This window comes from Castor canadensis, chromosome 15, assembly GCF_047511655.1.
Source record: "Castor canadensis chromosome 15, mCasCan1.hap1v2, whole genome shotgun sequence".
In the NCBI taxonomy this organism is placed as follows: Eukaryota; Metazoa; Chordata; class Mammalia; order Rodentia; family Castoridae; genus Castor; species Castor canadensis.
In genome coordinates this window covers 85,344,684-85,361,927 of record NC_133400.1, presented here as the reverse complement: position 1 = coordinate 85,361,927, position 17,244 = coordinate 85,344,684, and positions in this window count along the sequence as shown.

Below are 17,244 nucleotides of genomic sequence, written 5' to 3'. Positions count from 1 at the left end.
TTGCATAACACGACATATTGCAACCACAAACTTGGGGTTTACTTCTTCCCAGTGTACTTCCACATACCCTACTACATCGTTGCCTTGGATTTAGATATGACTATGTGAGTAGTTTTTCTTTCAAAGAATTGTGATGGAAAATGATATGGCATTAGAACAGGAGTATTTCATTGCTGGAGCACAACTGCCCACCTCTCTTCTCCTCTCATGGTTATTGTGACTGCTACGTAGGTATGGAGTTGTTACCTTGGGCCATCACTTGGAGAATGAATGCCCTGACAGATAGCATCTGTCCACTGCAAACCTTGCTTGTGTAAGTGACTCAGTGCCATTGTCCTAAGGTCAGGAGATTTCAGGGTGTTCAGTGCAGGACAAATTCAGCTGATTCTGACTAATGACTCTAACCATGAAACACACTGATCCACTTGTTCCCAAAGTAGCGCTTTGAATAGGAGCTGTGGCCTGAAATGTTCAAGCATTGCAATAAAGCAAGGTCAAATTCCATACCTTTGAGATCACTTATATAGTTTTCTTCTTCAGGCTGTGCTCTGACTAGTAGAAATATGAAGGAATATAAACTCATGATTAGATTTTCTCATCTCTAAGTGGAAGGTCAAACCTCATAATCTCATTATCAAAAGAAAAATACAAATAATGAATGTCTCAGAGGTCTCTAAATAGATGAAAGCTATTTTTCAATTGCAATCTATTTTTCTTACATCATGATAGCCAGAGAAAGCTCCCATCAAATCCTTGGGATTTTCGACTGAGTTTTTCTAATCATTTTGTTTGCAACAGACAAACAGTATTTTTGTAAGTAAGAAAGAAGTGTCTATGTATTTGTTTGCTGCCACATCAGATTAAAATGGTGATTATTTTTCACCCTGTTGGAAAGTTTGTGTTTGGAATATTCTGTCTTAAATTATAGACTATATGAAAAACTTAAAATTCTCATTGTAGGCCTCTCATTAGCATCTCAAAGATATGGGCAGTTCCCTTTTGAGCAGCTGAAATAAAGTACAATGAGTAGCCCTTCACACTGCCAAGACATAGCAAAACACCATGGACAGGAAATATAAATAGTAATTTCAAATAAAAGCTCAATGTCAAAAGCCAAAAGAACAGATGCATCAACTAGCAGAGGCCATAGCACAAGTTTAGTTTTACAGGAAAGTATTTCTTACATACATAACTGCATGAAGCCTGCTTCAGGGTTTATTATTGCAAAGACTGATTTTTTTAACATCTATGTATTTCCTTTTGACAACACTGAATATTATAGTTATATTTTACATGACATGAAAAAAATTCTCAATCCTTGCCCCTTTTTGCTCTATAGCTGTTTTCCTTCCACCTGAGATAAATAAAGTTATAACTTCATTGCCACAAGCCTTTGAAACTTAGGAATTAAAAATTATTCTTTATTTTATTTATTTTTTACCAATACTGTGGTTTGAATTTGGGGTCTCCCATATGTTAGGCAGGGACTCTACCACTTGAACCACACTCTGACCTGTTTTTGTTTTTTGTTTTTTAGGTAAGGTCTCATATTTTTGCCAGGGGCTGACCTGGACCTAGAACCTTCTATTTATATCCCCCACTTAGCTGGGATACCAGGTATGTACCACCATAACCAGTTTATTTGTTGAAATGGGGTTTTGCTAAAATTTTTGCCCAGGCTGGCCTCAAATAGCTATCCTCCCATATTCTACCTCTTGACTAGGTTGGGTTACATGTGTGAACCATCACAGTTGGCCCTTCTTTTTTATTTTCGAAATGAGAAAATTGGTAAGAGGGGAACATTATATTTTCCTCTTTAAGAAAGTAAGGCATTCTCAATTTAGAATATAGAAATTAAAGAATATTAGTTGATTCAGTTAAAAATATTAGTAACAGTAATAATTGACAACATAAGCTTGGCCCTTAATCATAAAAATTACCCAGATTCACACTATTCAAAAGCACAAAACTGGCACTTTCTGTCAATTCTATTTTATATGGGTTGTTCTTGTTTCCTGTATAGATTAAGACTCTGAAATCATTATGTTGAAGATGAATTATTCCATTTAATCAAACCTGCCTGTGAAAATAAGAAATATACGAGGATGCCCAATTTTTGCTTTGTCTTTTAGCTATGATACTTCTGTTAAACTTCTATGACACAGTATAATGGACCACTGGGTACAGATGGTCATGAGCGCAGGCCACATGAAGGACTCTGTTATGCAGAGAGCCCAATATGGGACCAGCACCTGCTTTTCTTGTGGCACATAGTGCAGGTCAGCAAATGTAGTTTCTTCCAACAGAAGACCATGGACAACCTATGAATATCATGGAAGACCATGACTGCAGGGAGAATAAAAAGAGGTTGATAAAGTCAATGGAAATATCTCTGGTGGTACAATTGCATTCCAATTTAGAATGCCTTTCATTGAAAAGTGCATATCCCTAAAATATGTACGAGAAACACATCTTGTCTTCAGATTCCAAAGGCCTGGAAGATGGGGCTTGTTTTAATATTGTGGGTGCTTAGAGGTTCAATTGCTCTTTCTTGACAGTGGCAGGTTACAACAGCCCCTGGTTTACCAAATAATTTTCAGTAACATAACCAAAGTGGCAAGGCCTTGCTTTATGTGCAGGGTAATGGCCTATTTCACTTCTGGGAGCTCCTTTGTGAATTTGTATGTCCTCCATGACTATGACATGTGTGTCCCTATGAAGGAGGATGTCATCAGTGTAATGTCATAATATACTCATGGAAAAAGTTAGGTACAATTAGGTTCTTGCTTGAGAAGATTGTCAATGGCAATGCTGTTTAAGTTACCCATGAGTATTAGGGAAATTTGTACCATTCCTCTTTGAAGGTGAAGGTAAATTGCAGCTGAGAAGCTGTTGAAATAAGTATCAAACAGAACACATAGGCCAAATCAGTAATAGTAAAGTAGTTACTAATTGCTGTTTGAATGTGATCAATAATGTCAATAATATTGGCAATGGGAGCCACGGTGGGGGAGACTGACATTAATATTCCTGTATTACTGTGAGGGATCATTCATACTTTCCAAGTTTTGAGAATATGCATAATTAGAACACACATAAATAAGGAGACAGTGGGAACAATCACTCCTTTACCGATTGGTCTTGGATAATGTGTTTCAATCTTCCAGTGCCTCATTTTAATTTACATTAAGCCAATAACAGTTTTAACTGGGCAGGGGAATGCCAAGTCAGTTTGTAAGTGCCAAAGAGTTGATTTAATTTTAAAATGCTTCTCATGAGATCAGTGTCCATGCCTACTATGAGATATTTTGTGGCAACAGTTGCCAAGACCATGAAAATTTAGGAAAGGAGTAGTTTTAAGCAAAGATGAGATATGTTTGCTTGGCCTCTGTTTTACATCTTGCAATGTTTCCATGATTATAGGGTATACCTTATTAAATTTAGTGGAATGTCCAGTTACAACTATGATTTCAGCTCCAATTTGATTAAAGCCATGAAATTTTGCTATTGATGCATTTCAGCTGATGTTAAAGTTAACTCAAAACCTATATGTAGGAAGATGTAAAAGTCTGTCAGTGTCCTTTTATTTTTTGAATAAATTATTTCAGTAAATGTTGGGTTATTAATCCAGTCAAGCTGTGGACCTCTGTCTTACTTGGTTATTGCTGTTTCCTTCCTGTGTGTTCATGATTGTCTTTCTCCATCTTCTCTTCCCTTACTCTTATGCTTTCTCTTCTTTCCTCTCTTTTCCTCTCCTCTCTTCTCTTCCCTCCAATCCCTTCCATATTCATGTGTGATTATTTTTTGGATATACTATGAGGAGAGGGCCCTCTCTATTCAGCTTATATTTATAAATTTTGTTATCCAGAGTGCACCAAATCAGTATCTTCCTCATGATTAGGGACTTCCTCAATGACACTGGTTGCTTTACAGGATTTAAAAAGTATGGTTTTAAGCCATGTTCATGTTAATCCCTTAGGTGGCATTGGGATACCATGGTTTTCTTCCCTACAACTGATGACAAGAGTCTTTGCTGCCAAAAAGCCATATAGAGCAGCAGCCGCCACAACAGTGAAGCATCTTATACATCCCTAGTCAGCAGCTGGTCCTTAGGAGTATGGGTCTCAGTAACACAATTCTTCAAATAATGACTGGTCTTCAAACAGTAGCAGTTTTTCTTCAAAACCAGTGCCACACAGTGGGTCCATATAACTGCAGTGTTATTCCACTGAGAACTATACTGATGAAGAACCAATGTTTGAGAGGGACATACAACCAATATTCACAAGGAAAGGTACTTTGCCTTAGCCTGGCTTCAGTCATAGCTGATGCTGGGATTGAGACATACAGGTCGGCCTAAGACACACAAGTAGGTCTGGGCTCAGCCATATGACCTTAGGTCATTTTAAGAAGGGCCCTAATCCTCATATACCTATCCTCAAATGCCAATTAACTGATCTTTTGACTTAGGTCAATTAAATCTGTAATAGAAGGTTGACGGAACTCAGAAAATGCAGCACACAGAAGCACAGATCAATAAGCAAGTAATACAGCAGGCAGTAATTCAAAGTGCACTCTAGCCAGCAGGCAGCAGGACTAGTTAGTGAGCCAAAGCAAGAGAAAAAAAATACCCAGGCTACAGGTCACTTTCAGCTATCTTACTCGCAGTTCCAATTATTGTAAAACAAGATGGACTCCACCCAAAATTTGACTTGGATGTGAGGATTGATCATACAAAACTGTGGAGAGCAGAGGACGTAAGCACAGCTGTATCAAATAAACAGAAGGCTTAAGTTTGGCACAGTCCCAGCCATAGAAGGGAGCAAACGCAGTTATGCCCAATAAACTGCAAGCTTCAGTTGGCACAGCCCCAGCTACAGAAGTGAGCAAGATGCAGAACAGCTGTTTTTCCTAAGATGTTTATGTTCAAAGAGAAGCTGTCACAGGTTCCTCTTGTTCCTGAGAATTACAAAGACATGCTCCCTCCCCCAAGAAATGCCCTTCCACCTCATGTTGCCACTGTATATAATAAACTTGTTGGAGTGCCCAGGACACTTGGCCCCAGCTTTGTGCCTGTTTGGCCTTCTGTCTGTTGTCCTTTCTGCATCTTCCATTTCCCCCAGTTAGGTTTCTAGGACAAGCTCATGCAGGATGCAAGAAACACATATATCATGAAGGTATAAAAACTTTTCCTACTTACATAATAAAGACTAAAGGCAGAGTGCTACAGGCTACACAAGCTGGTTTTCATGGATTTCAGAGAACAGGAAAAAGAGATAGGCCTGAAAGTTTTAGTGGAGGGTAAAGCACTGATTGAGGATTCCTGCATGTAGACAGGGGCTATTGTCTTTGAACTTATTGACAGTGTCAAAATAGGGAGCACTAAAGTGTCCTGCCAGGTTGCCCAGATATGTTGAGGGGATAAGAAAAAATGCTACCAACAGTCAAAATATCAGAGTAAAATTAACCTGTGTCACAAATAAAATGTAACTGTGAAACAACAAAACTCCTAGAAGAAAACATAAGACAAAAATCTAGGTGACCTTGGGTTGGTAAAGAGATTTTATGCAAAACACTAAAACCATGATCTATGAAAGAAAAAAATAATGTACATTGTTAGAATTAAAATGTTCTGCTCTGTGAAACAAGTTAAAGGAATAAACAGATAAACCATAGGGTATGAGACAGTATTTGCAAAATATATGTGATAAAGACCTTGTACTCAACTATACAAACTCTTAGAAGTTAACATAGTAGAGCTGCATTAAAGACAGTTTGGCAGTTTCTTACAAAGCTAAACTGTGTCTCACAATTCAATCTAGTAATCATCATGCTCAAAGTTGCTGTTCTCAGTAACCTTGGAAATTAGTATGTAAGACTAAAGGCAAAAACAGTTGTACATAAGCAAAGTACTCTATTTGATAAAGTTATTTCTCATGGTTGTATGGATTAATAATTCTGATACTGATAAACATGTATGCTAGAATTGAGCAAGCAAGAAAATGGATGGCAGTGGGCCTCAGCCAGGTTTTCCACTGTTGAATGGCACATTCCAGAGGGAATGTTTCCACTGTTGAATTTACAGATAAGCAAGAAAAAAATAACTCATGTGGTAATACATTAAATTGGAGACATCAGTATGAACTCATATTTACCTAAGTATAGTTACAGTTGGCTACATACAGAAGTATTAGTAAATATGTATACATACAATACATGCACATATGTACATACAGTCCTATGCTCTATTACTGAAGCAGTCTAAAAATCAATGACACCAGGCAGCAATAAGCATACCTAGTTCCTAGACCTTGGTTTATAATATTCTCTAAAAAATGAAACCAGGGATTTTTTGGAGAAATAATTGATTCTAGAACTGGAAGAAGAAGAACCTGGAGTGTCTTATAGTGCCAAAAGATAAGGAAACTCACATAACTGGAATATATTAAAAAAACACAGGCTCCACTAAAAGACTTCCCAGTGGTTGAAACTGAAACAATTTGAGCAAGAAATATAGAAAATACCATCAGATTATAACCTAAGGCATAAAATAATTTTTATAAGTCAATAATAATATAAATAAATGACTGAATAAATAACAAATGGGACAGGAGTTGCATATGCCTTGCAGAAGTAGTATAAGCACTGGTTGAGTATCCCTAAGGATTAAAAGTATTTCAGACACAGTGTTTTCTTGGATTAGAGAATATTTGTATCTATGTAATGAGATATTCTGGTGATGGAAAACCTGAAATACTTCTAAAGATGAAATTCATTTATGTTTCATATACAATTTATGCATATAGCCTAAAGTAATGTTAAAGAATATTTTTTAGTATGCCTACATTTTGACTGCCTGAGATCAGATGTGGAATTTTCCATTTGTGGTGCTATGTAGAACTCAAAATGTTTCCAGTTTTGGAGCATCTCAGATTTTACATTTTTTGATCAAGATACTCAATCTATAATTTGTATCAATCCTAACCTAAGAGAAGAAAACCCCTCCTCCTTAAGTGTAGCATATGCAGTCACTTCCTCCTAAAGAATATGGTAAAGAAATTTTCATGGAGAAATATGTCAAACATTAGTTCACCCAGTTGATCAAAGTCAGTATGAATGGTGACAAATCATTTTGATAGAATAATAAACAAGGAACTGAAAAGGAACACACAGCAGAGGGGGTGGGGTGCTCTAAGTGCACGGGAGAATGGGGGAGGGGCAAAGAGCTGGTCTCCAAGACTGGAAAGGCAGAATGGCCAACAGTGCCTGGGTGATAAGCCTGAAATAGGGCAGATAGCAGTCAACAAAGTTCATCTCTTAATGGTGAAAAACTGAAACCATTTCCCCTAAAATGAGGAACAAGACAAGGGTGCCCACTATCCACACTTCTATTCAACATACTACTTGAATTCCTAGCCATTGCAATTAGGCAAGAAGAAGAAATAAAAGGAATACAAATAGGTAAAGAAACTGTCAAAATATCCCTGTTTGCAGACGATATGATCCTATACCTTAAAGACCCCAAAAACTCTACCCAAAAACTTATAGACACCATAAACAGCTACAGCAAGGTGGCAGGAGACAAAATCAACTTACAAAAATCATTAGGTTTTCTATACACCAATAACAAACAAACTGAGAAAGAATATATGGAAACAATTCCATTTACAATAGCCTCAAATAAATCAAATACCTGGGAGTAAACTTAACAAAGGATGTGAATGACCTCTACAAGGAGAACTACAAACCACTGAAGAAGGAGATAGAGGAAGTCTACAGAAGGTGGAAAGATCTCCTGTGCTTATGGACTTGTAGAATCAGCATAGTAAAAATGGCTGTAATACCAAAAGCAGTCTACATGTTTAATACAATTCCCATCAAAATCCCAATGACATTCATCACAGGGATTGAAAAATCTACCCTAAAGTTCATTTGGAAACACAAGGGACCATAAATAGACAAGGCAATATTCAGCAAAAAGAGCAATTCTGGAGGTATCACAATACCCAACTTCAAACTACATTACAAAGCAATAGCAATAAAAACAGCATGGTACTGGCACAAAAACAGACATGAATATCAATTGTTCAGAATAGAGGACCTGGATATGAATCCACACAGCTATGCTCACCTTATTTTTGACAAAGGCGTTAAATACATATGATGGAGAAAAGACAGCCTCTTCAAAGAATGTTGTTGGGAAAAATGGTTTTCCGTCTGCAAAAAACTGAAACTAGATCCATGTTCATCACCCTATACTAGGATCAACTCAAAATGAATCAAGGACCTTAATTTTGGACCTGAAACTCTGAAGTTAGTGCAGGAAAGAGCAGGGAATACTCTGGAAGTAAATAGATACAGGCAAGGACTTGCTCAATAAAACCCCAGCAGCTCAGCAACTAAGAGAAAGGATGAACAAATGGTACTTCATAAAATTAAAAAGCTTCTGAACAGCAAAAGAAATGGTCTCTAAACTGAAGAGACCACCCACAGAGTGGGAGAAAATATTTGCCAGCTATACATCAGACAAAGGAGTGATAATCAGAATATACAGGGAACTTAAAAAACTAAACTGTCCCAAAATCAAGGAACCAGTAAAGAAATGGGCAACTGAACTAAACAGAACTTTCTCAAAAGTAGAAATTCAAATGGACAAAAAAATACATGAAAAATGCTGACCATCTCTAGCCATAAAGGAAGTGCAAATCAAAACCACACTAAGATTCCACCTCACCCCGTTAGAATAGCCATCATCAAAAACACCACCACCAACAGGTGTCAGTGAGGATGTGGGGAAAAAGGAACCTCGTACACTGCTGGTAGGGATGCAAACTAGTGCAATCACTCTGGAAAAAATATGGAAGCTTCTTAAAAATCTAAACATAGATCTACCATATGATCCAGCAATCCCACTCCTGGGGATATACCCAAAGGAACACGACACAGGTTACTCCAGAGGCACCTGCACACCCATGTTTATTGCAGTGCTATTCACAATAGCCAAGTTATGGAAACAGCCAAGATGCCCCACTACTGATGAATGGATTAAGAAAATGTGGTATCTATACACAATGGAATTTTACTCAGCCATGAAGAAGAATGAAATCTTATTATTCTCAAGTAAATGGATGGAACTGGAGAACATGATCCTGAGTGAGGTCAGCCAGGCTCAGTAGACCAAATATCATATGTTCTCTCTCATATGCAGACTTTAGATCTAAAGCAAATACAGCAATGTGGTTGGACTTGGGTCACATGCTAAGGGGAGAGCACATATGGGAGGTATGGGGATAGGTAGTAAACCCAAAACATGAAAGTATCTGATGTCCCACTGCAGAGGTACTAATACAGAAACCTTAAAGCAACAGAGGTCAATATAGGAAGGCGATCAGGAACTAGTGAAAAGGTCAGATAGAGGTGAATTAACTTGGGTTGTAACACACTTGTACATGGAAGCAATGCTAGGAATCTCTCTTTATAGTTATCCTCATCTCAACCAGCAAAAACCCTTTGTCTTTCTTATTATTGCCTATGTCTTCTCTTCGACATAATTAGAGAAAAGGACAGAACAGGCTCTGCCTGGAAGTGAGGCGGTGGGAGGGAAAGGGAGGGGGTAGGGGGAGGGGGGAGAAATGGCCCAAACAATGTATGCACATGTGAATAAATGAATAAAAAATTTTAAAAAATTATTAGGATACATTTTTAAGTGAGCACAGAATTATTAAGTCTTCTTAAATTATTGAGAAGTTAGTTTCTAGACATACATGACTTAATTTTATGCAATTTGCTCAATGAAAGCTAATGAAGACCATTGCTTAAATATTGAGTCTTCTCCCTAACATTAAAATTTTAGGCCTTTTGAAGTTTATTTTGCTGTGCACTGTAAGATTCTATATATAAGTTAATAAATTGTAAGGATAATTCACCTATTTTAATTTTTGTTTTCTATTTCCAGGAACAGTTAGTCTTTCCACTGTTTTGTTTTTTTTTATGTTCCTCAGTTTAGTTTTATAATTGTCTTCTTTTAGGTTTCATACATTATCTCATTGAATTAGCCTTGGATTTGTTTTAAATATTTTATAATGAAAATTTATTGAGCATCTGGTGTATGCCCAGTTGTGTGGTAGGCACTCAGAATCAAAGTACCAAAGACTATCATAATCACTTCCCTTAATAGGGTTTTAGTCCATTGGGGAAGGGCAGATGAATAAACAAAGAGATAACAGTAAGTTACATCTGCATTTTAAGAAGTAAACAAGGAAGAGCTTTGCATTGAAGAGCAAAGGATTCCTACTTCCTCAGCCTAAAGGTGGGTATTTCCAACTACCCAACGCAAACCTCATTAAATGACTGGAATAGATAGAAGGGTCATTTTTAACAAGCTCTATTCAAAGACTTCCAGAAACATATCTGTAGCTGTGAATCATTTGGGCTTCATTCTTATTGCCAGTAGCAGAACACACAGCATAAGAAATCTTGGAATATTTCAGTAAGAGTTGGGCTTATTTAAGCATTTAGACTTTGTTTAAGCAATTTTGGTGAAGGTTCAAGGAAGCAGGCATTTTCTATGAATTAAGTGATGTCAGGAAGCAGGGGATAATTCTATGATTGAATATATTAATAAATTTTATCTAGAAAAAGGACAGATGACGGTGAGGTTAAGGCTGTAACTGATCAAAATGCAGCAGTATCTCAGATTAGCCAGGAAGTGGGAAGTGTAAGGTGTTTTGAGATGTGCACAGTGACCTTGATTTTGTCTATGATTAGACAAAGTGGTCTTTGTTTTGCTCTCATTACATCATGGTCACCCAGTGGCCTTGTCATGTGTCATTGTTCTGTGAGAGTGTTTATATTCAACAAGAGGACATTAAGTCCTAGCTGTGAATGAAATATGAAATGTGAATGAACATGATATATGTGCACAGATAATGCATATGTCTCACATTTCACAGGTCTCACTAAAAACATCAACAACAAAAACCAGGAATCATTTTCAATGAAAGAGAGACATTGGCAAAGAACCTTTTAGATCCTGAAAATTCCTTCTTTTCATTACATTTAGGCAAACTCTTTGGTTTATCCTGCTAAAATAATAGCTATAATCTGTTGCTTTCATTTGATCACTAAAAGAGGGAACAGTCATTTACATGGCCACACTGGGAAATTACGGAGGATACAGAAGGAAATTTGACTTTATTTATGAAGACAAATAGGGAAAGGCTGAAGAATCTTAATAGGTAGGTGAAAGAAAAAAAATAACGATTTACTTCAGAAAAGTGGCAGCAAGAAGAATGTGTTTAAAATAAGAACAAGGGCAAATAGGAGGCTAGATATAGAGCACAGCCAATATGGACAGAGATACGAACTTTAGTAGGCAGAGAAAATAGGACCTACAAATGGTAAACAATAGAAAGTGAAAGAGAGAAGACTTAATTATATTCCTATTTTAAAATGAGTCTTCTATAAGTGTGTCTTCCTTCAAATAGGTGACTGTAATGGAGAAGTTTTAAGAAGGTGAGTGGCCAGCTATCATTTGAAGACAATTTTTCATTTTATCCTCCCTTCTTTCCTAGTCATGTATATTGTGGTCTTTACTTCGTGACTAGTGCCTCACTTAAATTCACCCACAACTTTGGAATTAAAAATAAAAATGTAAAATAGGTGCCATGTGTAGGGGTAGATACTTGGAGGGGAGGGTGAATGAAGGAAAAGAAAGTGAAGGAATATGGTTGATGCGCTTCATATAAATACATGAAATAGAATGTTGAAACCTTTTGCAAGTGCTTTAATTATGGCAGATAAGGGTTTGGGTGACAGTGGGGGTAATCTAACTAATGTACAATGTAAGGTTATTGGGCATTGGCACAATGAAGCCCTCCCTACAATGAATATATGCTAATAAAAGTGAAAAAAAATTCACCTGTAAAATGTAACAAGCAACAACCTATTCTTTCTGACTCATGAATTAAACTGACAATGGCTCTGCTTATAGGTTGAATGTGTACAGTGTTTCTCTTATTGAAAGTAGGTCATCCACTAGCACCACTATTTCCTATTGAACAAGTAAATCATTTTTCAAAGCTGAGTATAGTCCTGTCTTAATGTTCAGCCTCAAAAGTGAATACCTTCTCTTTGGCAGTGTTCAGTGTGTATCAATTGCCTCACTAGAGTTGCAGCAAATGGTATGAATAAAAATAAATATATGTGCTCTTGAACATCCCTTCTTGAACTGTCTTGTCAAGTCCTGAAAGTATTAAAACAACTACCACAGCAGCACCATTCATGGTCTTGAGCCTTGAAACGCCTCATTTAAGGACAGTGGATAGAAGAGGATAAAAAAGCAGTTTAAACATCAGGTCCCTCACTTCATAATATTGTTAGTTAAGAAGACTTCAAAGATAGCACCATAATAAAAATTATGGTAAACCCTATCAAACTGTATAATGGAGTGATGAAGTTATATGTATGTCATGGGAAAAAACATGACCAAAGAAGCAAAGTACAATTTATAATTGATCCATGATAATTTGATACTTTGAAATTTAGCTTACTATACATAATTACTTATTAAATAGTGAATGAAGAGGAAAAGCAGTTTCATAAATCTAAAATCTGAAGGCTCATTTTTTCATTTGTAAGTGTTAATAATAATAAAAACAACAATAGCATTTATAATGTGTTAGACTCTGTAGAAGGCTTTTATATGATGTTATATCATATATCATTTACAGGACAATCATGCAGGATATTATAGATCATAAAATTGAAATTGAGGGAGGTTAAGTAAATTGCTCAATGTAAAAGTCTCTTACTTGGCAGATGATGTTCCTAACTGATCTATGTACTTGTGGTCTTCATTCTAATTTATGTCAGTTTATTGGTATTCAGATAGTTTTGGACTAGAATGGTTACTTAATTTAATAAATATTTATTGAGCATGAAATTTATGCTAAGCTCTAGTCACTAAGGGTGTTTTTTAAAATGAAAAGTATGGCACACAGATTAAAGTAGTTTCAATAAAATCCTGTAAGTAATTGGGGTGACCACAGTCAGATGAAACCATTTACGAAAAGGTACCAGCAATATGTCAAATCTGGACCAGAGTTTGGAGATGGCCTTGCAGAATTTCTACTTAGAATCTACATTCCAATGTTTTTCCCATCACTGACACAGTTGAGAGAAAGCAGAATCCATGTCACTGAGATGTTCTCTTGAGAGATAACAATAAAGTGACAGAGAAAACCCATGAATAAGCTGTGGACTTCCCAAGACACAAACTGTTAAAATGTTAACATTTTTCCACCCTCAATTTGCTACAAATAAACAATGCACCTTACTGCTTTCATAAAACAAAAATTTTGTGAATAAAACATAATACTATTGAGCAGGGCTCCTTCATTATTTTACAGTTAGGTTTCCCTAGCTACACATCCGCAGATTCATTGTGTGAACAAGTGAGGTCTTCTGATAGCCTTTGTATTAACACTACTGGTGCTGAAAAACAGTTTTGTGAGATTCAAATATCAGCCTTTCCACCCTAGTGCCTTTCCCATTTTTGATCACAGAAACCTTAGAAGGCATCTCTCCTGATTCTCAAAAAAAAAAAAAAAAAAAGCTCAACTCTTCTGATCTGGCACTTTAAAGAGAAAGAACTATTCCTTCATTTTTTAGTTTATTTCAAGATGTTACATTTATATTCTAATAGTGAAGGGCTAGAGAGCTGTGGTGTGAATACCTTTCGCTCCCTGATATGGTTATCTTTTTATTTTCCTCTCAATCATTCCTTTCCTTTCCTAATGCAATAAAAACAATGCACCATCTACCCGCCCCCACATTGCCCCTCCATGAGATTTGAAAGACTGTATTCTCAAAGTGTTTCTTTAACAATTCTTTTTCTACTCTAATCAATTTAGAAGCAACAAAAATTGAAAGCTTAGATTTTTTAAGAGTGCCATCTTCAAAAGTCAATTTCTAACATTAAATGGAAATCGTATCCAGCATAATGGCTAGCTTAATACAGCCTATTATGTTTATAGAAATCTCTACTTTTATTTCAGCAGTCTATTCTCCTTTTTTGAGCATGAAATGCACACAGGATTTGAAACAATTCTTAAAGTACTAATCCTTAAAGCAAAAGTGGTCATTCCTTTTTTTTTTGCTATTTTATTTGTGCTTTCTTGTAAAAGTGTAATTTTGAATACATGTTGACATTCCATATTAGAGTTATATTTGACTACTGCTATTAGGCAATATTTTAGAACTGATCATAATCACACTCATAAAAGATATTCTTAAATTAGTTTCTTTGAATTGTTCTTTTGAAAATATTTTTACATTATTATCTGTTTTAGCTTCAGTTTGTTTTGGATAATATTATAGTGCTTGTTTATTTTGTTGTATTCACGTATTCTTATGTGCATACATTGCTTGGTTCATTTCTCCCCCCTGCCCCCATCTTTCCCCCCCCACACCCCCTCGCTTCCAAGCAGAACCTGTTCTACCCTTATCTCTAATTTTGTTGAAGAGAAGACGTAAGCATAATAAGAAAGACAAAGCATTTTTGCTAGTTGAGATAAGGATAGCTATGAGAGATTCCTAGCATTGCTTCCATGCACATGTGCATTACAACCATAATTGACTCATCTCTACCTGACCTTTTCACTAGTTCCTGAACCCCTTCCCATATTGACCTCTGTCACTTTAAGGTGTTGTATTAGTTCCTCTGCAGTGGGGACTTCACACACTTTCATGTTTCGGGTTTTCTACCTATTCCTATTCCTCCCGTACGGGATCTCCCATTGTCATTTGACCTAAGCCTAACCACAATGCTGCATTTGCCCTAGATCTAAAGTCCACATATGAGGGAGAACATGTGATTTTTGGTCTTCTGAGCCTGGCTAACCTCACTCAGAATGATGTTCTCTAGTTCCATCCATTTACGTGCAAATGATAAGATTTCATTCTTCTTCATGGCTGAGTAAAATTCCATTGTGTATAAATACCACATTTTCTTAATTCATTCATCTTGGCTGTTTCCATAACTTGGCTGTTTTCATAACTTGGCTGTTGTGAATAGTGCTGCAATAAACATGGGTGTGCAAGTGCCCCTGGAGTAATCTGTGTCATATTCCTTTATTCCTTTGGGTATATGCCCATGAGTAGGATTGCTGGATCATATAGCAGATCTATGTTTAGATTTTTAAAAAGCCTCCAAATTTTTTTCCAGAGTGGTTGCACCAGCTTGCATTCCCCCCAGCAGTGTACAAGGGTTCCTTTTCCCCCACATCCTTGCCAACATATGTTGGTGGTGTTTTTGATGATGGCTATTCTAACAGGGGTGAGGTGGAATCTTAGTGTGGTTTTGATTTGCATTTCCTTTATGGCTAGAGATGGTGAGCATTTTTTTCATGTGTTTTTCAGCCATTTGAATTTCTTTTTTTGAGAAAGTTCTGTTTAGTTCAGTTGCCCATTTCTTTATTGGTTCATTGATTTTGGGACAGTTTAGTTTCTTAAGTTCCCTGTATATTCTGGTTATCAGTCCTTTGTCTGATGTATACTTGGAAAATATTTTCTCCCACTCTGTGGGTGGTCTCTTCAGTTTAGAGACCTTTTTTTTTGTTGTGCAGAAGCTTTTTAATTTTATGAAGTCCCATTTGTCCATCCTTTCTGTTAGTTTCTGAGCTGCTGGGGTTCTATTGAGCAAGTCCTTGCCTTTCCACCCAAGTGCTTTCTCATATTCTTTAATTTTATTATCTTGGAATTTCTTGAGTGCCTCCTGTACATTTTGGTTGATCTTGTCTAGTAACATCTCTATGAAATTCTCAGGAATTACTTGCAGGATTTCTTCTTTCAGATTGCTCTTGTAGGCATTGTTGGGTTCCCTTAATGTCATTTATCTTTGTTTTGTTGGAGTCTGGAACTGGATATCTGTTTTCTTCATTTCCCTCTGAATCTTGTACTAATTTATTTTTGGGGGGAGAACGGTTTCCATCCCTTTTTCATTTTCCCATCATTCCACGTGGTGCTGTTTTTGTCCCTGGTCTATGTGTAATTTAGTATTAGCTAACTTACAATAGTAAAAGTAACCAAACCAAGAAAGAAAGAGAAAAAAGAAAAAGAAAATGGAAAAAAAAAAAAAACAGAGAAATCAACATGGAAAGATGGTGGACAACAAACAGTGAACAGGACAAAGAAAGAAAAGAAAAAAGACAAAAAAATTCCATATTCAGGAACAGTAGAATTTCAGTATTAATAGTTCTGGTGTTACTCCTCCAGCATCCAGCCCTATTTGTCTGTGTCTCCTAGGCAGGTTTTGAGCAGGCGTTTGGCAGTGCTGGAGCCCTCCTCTTTCCTCAGTATAACCTGGCATGGAGAAGCTTTTTATGGGCTGGGGGTTCAAGGTTTTGGAGTTTTCTTTCTTCTTTTTGGTTTTTTTCTACCAAGTTTGGTTCCAACAGGAAAGTATTCAGTTTGGTCTGCTGAAGGTCTCCCAAGCACGTTTGGAGCTGGCAGCTGGTAGGCAGCTCCCTCCCTAGTGCTTTACCTCCACCAAGCATAGCTCCTGATTCTCAGCCAGGTCCCTGATTCATGGAATTCACACTGTATGTGACTGTGTCCTAGTCACTGAGGAACTGGATTCCTCTCAAGTCCATTGTTTATTCAGGTTTTTTGTTGTTGTTGTTTGCTTTTTGGGGGGAATCAGTCTGTCCACGGGGTTGTGCTGATTTATCCCAGGGGTGGTTGAGGGATACCTCGTGAGGCTCGGGGCTCACCTATTTGGTCTGCCAAAGGTCTTCTATGCCCGTTTGGAGCTGGCAGCCATCAGGCAGGCAGCAGCAGCATGGGGGTGGCAGCCCACCTGTTCTTTCAGTGTATTGTGGCATGGAGAAGCCTGCCACTAGCTAGGGATTCGTGATAGTGCTTGTTTCAATTATTTATTTTTATCAGAATTTTTATATTTCAGGTTTGATTTACTTTGGATGTTGTATTTTATTAATATTAATTATTACATAATAATCTCAGTGTCTAAGACATGAATTTTAAATTAATTTGACACATACTTAGGAAAATCATTATTCAAACTTTAGAAATTTCTCAGAGACAGAGAAATAAGAAATACTTTCTTCATAATTGTTTGGAGTCATTATATGTGTGAGTGTGTGCCTGCACATACATGCTTGTGATATATCTGAGTTAATTGGTTACTTTCCTTGGTTGATATCTGTTGGATGACAGCAGTAAACA